Here is a 9,938-nt window from a genome sequence, read left to right as displayed (position 1 = left end):
CTTTGTTAAGATTATTTGGGCATTTAAATGACCTCAAATTAAAAAGTTTTCAACTACAAAGTTGTAGATCTTGTCAAGGGCTACATTTTTCATGTAAACTTTTTCGCCATCCGTCTTCATATGGAAAAGTTTTGAATTTTGTAAGACAAGCTATCATCCATTATCATTGCTAGATTATCACACGAACCGACATTGATACCCATTATCATTACCGGTTCATGTTATGTACCGGCAGTGATACTTGATGAACTATCACTATAGGTTCGTGGCTAGAACCAGCAGTGATAGTTCAGATATCACTGCTAGCTAGAGTCCTCACCTAACAGTGAAGCATCACTATCGGCTCAAGACATCGGCCGGTATTTCATTATTGCCGCCTCATAAGCCATATTAGCTAATTCTTGCCACGCGATTTTTGAACCGGCAGTGATTTCCCATCACTACGGGCTCATAAGAATCCGACAGTGGTAGGTCGACATATAAGGTCTATTCCGTAGTAGTGAAACTTTATCTGCTTTTTAGAAAGATAATATTTTTATCCACGCAACTATGGAGCACATATTTGCTCTTCATATTTGAGGATTGCATCTCCGTCAACCGAGTCAATAATCTTTGGCATTTGCATTTGTGGATAGCTATTACATTCATGTTTGATGTATCTGTATCAAATAATTTTTTGAAGAAGGATTCATTTAGTTCAACTAGTGATCATAAATGGAAACATTAGAAGCCAACTAAATTGATACAATTCCCGCATATATCTGCATCAGATAAATGTTATGGAATTGCTACATCAAATCATGCAAAATTTCTACATTCCAAACGTGCCTTTAGAGATGGATCAACTTGATACAATTGCATGCAATGTATATTTGATAAATTGTACATGTGTTCCTGGATCATATGTATATCTAAAGCTAGATATTAATTGTTTCCTCCATTCAAGGATATAAGGTGTATTTTGTTTAAAAAATAAAATTTCATAAGTTTTGACAATAATTAGTTAAATTATATGCATATTTAGTATACAAAATTTATTTGAATAGATTAGTATTTCAAAATACTTTTAATATGATGTTGATTTTGTAGTAATTGACAATATATTATAAGAAAAATTAATGGTCAAAATTTACTTTTGATGACTTTTTCAAAACAAGATATGTCTTATATTCTTGAATCGATGGAGTATATAGCAGTAGGTTATTCAGTTGTTACTTATTGGAATGTGCAGCTGCCATTTTGCCGGAAATAGAGGGGAGGCCGGAGAGGGACGGAGGGAGGGAGGTCAGGCAGGCCATGCATACATGAACCAAACTGCAATCACCACCTTTCTTCTTCCTCCCTCCATCCTCCCCTCTGCCCTCCACAATCTCCCGAGGTTGTCGTCTCTGAGGTAAACAACTCAATTCTCTCATCATGTGCATTTGGTTTCTTGATCCTTCCATGTGCATGCGTTTTTTAGATTAATCTCTCTGCTGTTCTTGGCCAATAGATTTCGCAATTCAACAATCTTTTTGCATTGAGTTCTCGCTTCATTTCTTTTCTTCGTGGCTCCATCTTGATCTCGCCATTGATAAATCGATCGATCGTTTAGGCTGGTGGTGTAGCGGCACACAACTCATCGTAGCTGCTGATAATAATAATGGGAGGACATCATCCATTGGCCATATCCTCCGTCACCGTGATGGCCACCACGCCCAGCAGCAGCGCCACCATGACGGAGGGTGGCGTACCATCCCTGGAGCCATGGCTGTGGCACCACGCGATGAGCGCATCATCGAAGCTGCTTCAGAGCTCGCTGAGCTGCAAGTCGCTGGGCCGCCGTAGCAAAAAGGTGATGTCGGTGGCAATCGAGGACGTGTGCGGCATGGAGGTGATGCGGTAGGTGGATGCGTTTTGATAGGCGCTGGAGCTGGAGCAGCTGGAGCCGGAGGAGCTCCTCCCGGCCCACCACGTCGACTACCACATGATGCACCGCTTCCTCTGTGCCTGCAAGTTCGACATCAACAGGTCCAAGCAGATGTGGTCCGACATGCTCCACTGGTGCAAGGAATTCGGTGCCGATACTATCATCGATATCCATGCATCTTGTTCGGTGAAGTTCTTGGGAAATTCCCGCGTTCCAAACAGCTAGCGCCTCATTGCAATGAGTTGAAATAATCGTTGCAGGATTTCAAGTTCGAAGAGATGGACCAAGTGCTGGAGCATTACCCGCAAGGGCACCACACTGTGGACAAGGACAACTTGCCAGTGTACATGGAGAACTTGAGGCAGATCGACACAACCATGCTCATATAGATCACCAGCATGGACCGCTATGTCAAGTACCACGTTAGGGAGTTTGAGCGCACCTTTGCCGTCCAGTTCCTCGCGTGTTCCATCTCTGCCAAGAGCCACATCGACAAGAGCACCACCATTCTCGACGTCTCAAGAGTAGTACGTCTTCGTTTCCCGTCTTTGCAGCCTTGATCGCACCATTGCTGACTGCTTCTTGTCATGGTGTCTATCTCTCCTTAGTTTCATCACATGACATGTATATACTGTGTGCAGGGGTACAAGAACTTCAACAAGGCTCCAAGGGATCTCATCAGCTACCTCCATAAGATCGATGGAGATAACTGCCCTAAGGTATTTTTACCCCTACTAATCATACTTTTTTTGAAGCGATTACGACATTCTACTGCTGCTGCTACTTATGTATAATTGCTGGTAATTTTGAATCAATGCGTAGACGCTGTGCTGGATGTTTATTATTAATGCGGGTCAGAGGTTCAAGCTCCTGTGGAACACTGTCAAGTCCTTCCTTGACCCCAAGACCACAGCCAAGATCCATGTAACTTATCATTTCTGATCTAATGTTTGCACTTCATTAGAGATGTAGTTACATGTAATGGCATTATGCACCCTGCTCCTTTGATGTAGGTCCTTGGCAACAAGTACAAGAGAAAGTTGCTAGAAGTAATTGATGCTAGGTTTGCACAAGACACTGCCTGCTCAAGTTTTTGCAGATTTCATGCTACACCACCATGCAAATATGCTACTTTTTCAGAAATGTTGAAGTGCAGAAAGTAGCAACGATGAACATCATGGTATAGGCTCACTTACAGTGCTTAATTCTCTTGTCAGAATCCAACAACGAGCTGCCTGAGTTCCTCGGTGGCACTTGCAACTGCAAGGTGGTTGCGTGCATTTTGACAAAGGACCTTGGAAGGACCCTAAAATCCTAAAGGTTTTTAGACACTTCGCTTAAGATACACGTGCACTGCCTTATCTAATAATTTTAGCTTCACATAAATGTACTACCTGAAGCTGATCTACCTTAGAAAAATAGCAATCTGAACATTTCTTGTTTGGTGTGATGTTGATTTAGTTGTTCAGATGGTCCAATGCGGCATAGAGAGATGCGGGATGGATAGTTGGGACCCTCATGAGGCCGACGAGAAGATTGTCACTGAGGACGATATAGTATCCCTTCCCAAGGTGTTATTGGTGTTCTCATTTTCAAGATTCCTTATTGTACACCATTGACAATCTTTCTTTGTATTTTGCATTTCTGAACAATGCTTCAATACTTGAATGGAATGATTTGTAGCGTGCGTGGATCCCTCTTTCACATGCGCTTTCATATGCAGAAGCAAGAATCCTTGCAGCGCGATTCTGTTGATTCACCAAAGATCCCACACGAAAAGATTGAGCATCCACAAATGTCCCCTCTCCATGAGAGGAAAATTTCAGAGATGAAGGTATCTGATTGCTACATAGTTCACCCTACACATGTTCTGGATAATCAAGAAACAAAGCATTTGTTGGATTTGCTACAATATCAAGCAGCTTAGACTCTTCCAGAATACTAGTATCCTGTACATTTACATGGAATTTGCAAGATCCTCCTGGCAAAGATGGTAACTATGTTACGACGATTTCTTTGACAAGAACATGGAGTTCAATTGGAACGACGAGGTCAGCGCGGAGAATCTTGCATTCGTGCGAGGTCAGACTCGCATCTTCCACCACCCAGCCCCCCAATAAAAACACCTCACAGAAAGAAAAATAAAAAATAGTGATGAACAAAGCGAAGCATGTCATGCCCAGCACAGATATGTATGCCTCGTTACTGGACGCCTACAAGCAGGGCGACACCGGTGATGGCAGGTGGTGTCGGGGTTCATGGCGTTGGTGATGGGCATGGTGGTCATGTTCCACGTGGGCAAGATCACTCTGAAGCGGGCCATAGAAGCGGCCATGGGCATCTCTACCATGGAGGCGATGGCCAAGAACCGGAGGCTGCAGCAGCAGCAGCTAGATGGGCCGGACACGGTGACAAAGTTGGCCGTGCAGTACCAGGCGCTGGAGAAGCGGCTGAGCGACCTGGAGGAGAAGGTGACGGCGCTGGTGGCAAAATCCCCGGAGATGCCAGTGGAGGAGGAGTTGCTCAAGGCCACCATCAGTCGCATCGAGACCCTCGAAACCAAGCTCGAATCCACCAAAAATGTACTATCACGTGACGCATCAGCTCTGCATTGCATACACATGAAGACTGCCTAATAGTTTCTAGCAGTAGTAATCACTGGCAACACATTCTCTGATCTCGAAATTAGCACAAAGACAAAGAATGTTAAGCATGAGCACCAACCCAAACATGCCTGTCAAACAACGTTTGATGCTTGCAGCTGTTGGGGACATCTGTTGGGCAGCAGGAGGTGCTGGCTTACATCGAGAAGAAGAAAAAGAAGAGCAAGATGGTAAGTGATCATACTTGTGCCTCGGTGTTTTCAGTCAGTACCATGCCAACATTCCGCACCAGCATCAGGAATTCAGGATAGCCTACAGTGTTGGTTTGTTGGCATTCGAGCTTTGTGCATTGCTTCACTCGTCTCGTCTGATTTCATTAAAGTTTTGCCTCCAACAGCAGAACCCGTTCCGTTGGTGAAGCACAAGCGAAAGATGGTCCATGGCCCCTGGAGCAGTGAAATCCCTGAATTTCTTGTGTCTGTGCCTGTGTCCTGTCTACCCTGTTCCTTTGTCCCCCTGCTACTAAAACCGAAAAAAAAGTACACAACGGGAAAAATAATACAAAAGGTGAAACAAAAATGTCTACTGCTGCTAAACTATCAAATTGATGTCCAACCATGAGTGTACCCCACTGCTGTGCAGCTGCATTCCTATGAAACATATGTATGTATCAAGTGTAAATCGCTCTCTGAAGCTCTGCTTATTCTGCCTGCGCTGATATGATTCTACAAGCGAACGATCGTCATATGCTCGTACATCACATCCATCAACTCTTCCAGCACGAGCTCACAAGGTATAGCTCTCAGTTAAAAAAGAGGATTACCTTACAGTTACAAAATCTCAATCTGACAAGGGCCCAGCTAGCTTAGACTTGGCACGAGCAAGGCAATCCGTATGAGTCAGGTGATCAGGTCAATCAATCATCGAGATGACCAAATCATTGCTGGAAGACAAACGCGTTCTTCGACTGCTAACCATTCACCCCTATCCATCAGCTAACTAACCAACCAACCCATTATTGCTGTCACGAAACAACCGGAATGTGCAACAGAACTAACTAAATAATAGGTCCATATTCGAGGAAGCAGCCAAGAGAGCAGAATTCAGGGTGGAAAAAACACATTTTATTTATCAAAATCTTGTGTCGATTTACATGTTAGGAAAACGGACGGATCCCCGGTTACATCTCAGATGCCATATTTGGCATCTCATCTCAGCAAGCAGAAATTGAACAGCAGTCAAAGAAGAAACGGACGGAGAGGTCAGTTCAATAATAATAGCACAGGCTGCTACTACTACACTGATCGATCAAAACCCAGCCGGCAGAGGCCGGAAAAGCGAGCGGGACAACGACCAAAAGGGGCTTTGTCATAGAAGAAAAAGATGACCTCGTCAAAATATTGACAGCAGAAAATCGAATCAGGAAGGACACCTTCAGAATCAACAAATGGAGCGGCGCCCCGAGGGGAACGTGATCGGCAACGATGCCATCTTCGTTGGAGGTAAGATTGGTGCGCCAAGTTCGACATATTCGAATCAAGTTCCTGGTTTCCTGCGTTCTCCCAAGGACAAAGGTGTGAACAGTGAACCTCGGATTCCCCCTCCGCCATGGGAACGGGATGTGGCGGTGAATGGCAGAGGAAGCTTGCCGATTTCATGGGGAATGGCTCGTGTTATTGATCGCAAGGAGCGTGAAATCCGTGAGTAGCAAGCCTCTGAAATCTAGCAGGTGTTGTCCCGTGAATATCCAAGGGAGGTGATGGAACAGGATTTATGTGACCTAGACGAGGCGTCTGCTCAATTGGAATTAGCACTGGCCCGAATTCCAGAAGGGAAGGTTGTGCTGAAGGAGCAGGATCGAATAAATACTCGTGCAAATTTCCCGGTTTCTCTGGAGAGTTTGAAGCGGATGAAAGGCGGTTCAAGGTCCAACAATGGGGGGAGGCTGTTGAACAGGAATGGGCCTTCTCTTGGGCCGCAGGTTGGACTCTCTCATGGGGACATCTTCAACCAGTCATGGGGTCCCCCCGCATCCATCGATGGGTGTGGATCACAAAACTCAGTGAGCCAAATGATGATGGGGAATTAGGTTTCCCTGTTACTCGTGCTGAGATTAAGAAATTTGGAGCTGGTGCCCGTTGGGTGCGGTGGCAGCGTCCACCACAAGATCTAGCTCACTCTTTTACGCTGGTGTGCAAGATGGGGCGTGATGGGGATGGCCACCCAAATCGCACGTGGAAGCGTGCTGCGGAAGACGATTGGATGGAGGAAGATGACCTCTTATCTGAGGAGCGGCCAGAGCGTGACCTCCGCAGCCAACTCCAAAAGGGCATGGGAACCAGAAGGGAAGCTAGAGGCAACAACAACAAAGAGAAGGTGGGGGTGCCTCAGGTGGTCTTAAAGGATTTCGTTGAGATAGTTAGGGATCTGGAGGAGATCGCCACTAGGGAGGTGTGCCTGCAAAGTTTGGTGGTAGAGGTGGTGATCAACCTCACGGAAAGCAATGATTCCCTCGGAGAAGAGAAGATGAAAAGGAGCAAACTTCCTTTCGAAGAGATGACCATATAAATGTAAAAAACTGAAATCTGGAATCCCGATCGATCCTAGTCAGACTAAGTGCTTTAGATGTACTAAGCTGGGCATCATCAATTGGATTGTCAAAATGAATCGATTTGCTATAAATGCAAACAAGAAGGTCACATGGCAGCTGCATGTGGTGCTCAAACTTCCAAGGTTGGGAAATTACAGATGTTTGGTTTTTCCATCCCGAGTCAAGGTTTCTATAGTATTGATATTCCTGGATTGAATCTTAATCATGAAAAAGATGCTGGGATTGTTAAAGTTTTAGAGGGATCTGCTTCTGAAAAGAAGATTGAAGAGGAAATGGAAAACTTAATTGACGCCAAATGGGATTGGTAGGTTAAAAAAATTGCAGAAGATGAGTTTCTGGTGATATTCCCAACCAAGGGATCTCTTGAAACCTTCTCCAAGCTCACTGGGTTGGATCTGAGTCTACACGGGCTTAAAGTTAAAATTATAAATCTGATGTCGACCCGGAAGCAGGGTTAAAGTTACCGACCGGAGCTCGGTTACCGAGCTCCGGCGGTAACCAAAAATTCGTGATAATCGCGGTTACCGGTCAAAAATTTAAAAAAAATCGGAGAAAATTCATTTGGAAAAATTTGAAATTTGAAAAAAAAAATCGCGATTTTAGCCGATCGGTAACCGGTCGGTTTGGACCGGTTACCGAGCGGTTTTTGTGATTTATCGAGCGGTTTTCTCGAATTTTCCGTATTGTCGGTAACCGCTCAGTTTTCTCGGTAACCGCTCGGTTTTCTTGGTAACCGCTTGGTTTTCTTGATTTATCGAGCGGTTTTCTCGATTTTCAGTGAAGTTCAACAAAAAACCCAAAAATTATCTCAATCTTCTAAAATCAATAACTAATTCATCTGAGTTTCAAATCAAGTGAAACAAATTTTGTTGGTTTCCTTGTGACATGATCTACATGATAAAGTATTTATACTCATAAAAAAGTTTAAAATTTTCTGTGAGAAATTGTATTTGTTAAACCAAGTTAAATGCATAGTTTACTCTTTGCTAATCCAAAAATCATGAAACTAATTTTGTTAGTCTTCTTACATGATCCTATGTCTTTTAAAAATACATGAACTCATGAATTAGTTATTGTAACATGCGTGATTGTGTAAATGTGTTGCGACTAGATTAATTCATAACTGACCCATCACACCTCAAAAATTAGTGAAACCACTTTCATTAGCTTATTTATACTATGATTTACGTAGGAAAAATAATAGTAGACATGAAAAAGTTAATTACAGTGCTGTTTCTTAACATATTCACTTTATGCTTGTGAACTTTGTAAAAATCATAGAGAAATTAATAAAACTCTAAATAAAGTGAAATCAATTTTAAAGATTCTCTTAAAATATGTTTTACACAAGAAAAATATGTGTTTGCATGTTACACTTTTCCTTAACATGAGTTAATAACTGAGCCGCACGCTTCAATTTTTTTCATTATTTTCAAACTTCCTCCCTATAGAATATGATGTAAACGACATTATTTTTGAAAAAAAATTTCACAGAAGGTCTTAGAATTGTGTCTAGTTTTTTTTGAGATTTTTTTGGAATTTTTTTATTCTTTTATTTTTTCAATTTTTTTGAATTCAAATTTGGTTACCGTTCGGTTTCTGAAACCAGACCAGACCGAGAAGGTCGGTAACCGCGATTTTTGGGCGGTTACCGTCGCATTTGTGAACCGTGCCTGGAGGCCTCTCCTATTCTTCAAACAGCCTGGATTAAAATCTTTGGGGTTCCATCTTTTTCCAAGGAGGTTAAGATGATTACAGAAATAGCATCTCTGGCAGGGGAGCCTCTAATTGTTGATGAACTAAGCCTTGTTAGATCTAGCCCTGTTAGAGTTCAAATGAATTGTAGAGATCCTTCCAATGTGAGGGGCTTTGTGGAGATCTTTTCTAACTGAATTGGGTATGGAGTTAGGTTTGTTGCCGAAGGGTACGAAGCAAAAGATCATCTCCCCCCCTTCCCCACCTAAGAAACCTGAGAATGATGATAACCAGGGAGATGATGATGATATGGATGATTATTCTGAGCCTTTGGACGATGCTGGTGTGATGTCTCCAAAAGGCAAAGTTTCTGAGGTTCCTAAAAGACCCATGGTAATAAAAATAAGAAATATGAGTCTCAAGCTTCTTCTGCATCCTCCGATAACATTTCTGACATGGTGGTAGAAGCTTTTGCTGGGCTGAAAGAAGATATCAAGACAGATTATCTTAGATCCTTAAAACCTCTTGAGGTTGAGGCTGATAAGGTGCTCTCTACTTCAGCAGGGGAAATGTTGATTGTATGTGTCAAGGAGACCATGCTTTTCGTCACCCCAAGGATACTACCGGTTTTAATGAAGAACTTGTTTCTGGTGTGGGAAGTGCAAGTGGGGTCTAAAAAGGGTATTGGTTCTTCACTGGAGGTTCACTCCCTGCCTTTGATGGTGGATCCTGTGAAACACATATTTTCAAAAGAGCTCCAAGTGGTTGAGGAAAACCAACAAAAGAAGACACTAGCTCAGATGGTAACCATATGAAATGCTTGAAGGTATCTGAGCAGACCAAAGATATCCCTGAAGGACAAATTTTGGTTCACAACTTGGAGGGCTCTTATCTATTGCCTGCAGGGAAGTGGCCAAAGCTATGTCTGCCAAGACAGACCTATGAAGGAGCTTTAAGGAGTTGTGACCATCTTACTCTTGTTGACAGTGATATCCCCATTGACTCTATTTTGGATGACAAGTCTGTTCAGGGAACTGAAGATCAGTTGGTGGATAGTGACTCTGATCATGGGTGGATACAGCATAGTACAAAAAAGAAGAGACAAGTGGTCAGGAAAAAG

The 9,938-nt window shown here is 43.1% G+C and overlaps 1 pseudogene; it reads left to right on the top strand.

The window, feature by feature from the left end:
• The first annotated feature begins 1,765 nt into the window (after window positions 1-1,765).
• LOC133901965 (phosphatidylinositol/phosphatidylcholine transfer protein SFH12-like) lies at window positions 1,766-5,138 on the top strand (annotated as a pseudogene).
• The last annotated feature ends 4,800 nt before the right edge of the window (window positions 5,139-9,938 follow it).

The sequence above is a fragment of the Phragmites australis genome, chromosome 20, assembly GCF_958298935.1.
Source record: "Phragmites australis chromosome 20, lpPhrAust1.1, whole genome shotgun sequence".
NCBI lineage: Eukaryota > Viridiplantae > Streptophyta > Magnoliopsida > Poales > Poaceae > Phragmites > Phragmites australis.
The sequence above is the reverse complement of the archived record's forward strand: the minus strand, read 5'-3'. Positions and strand labels throughout refer to the sequence as shown.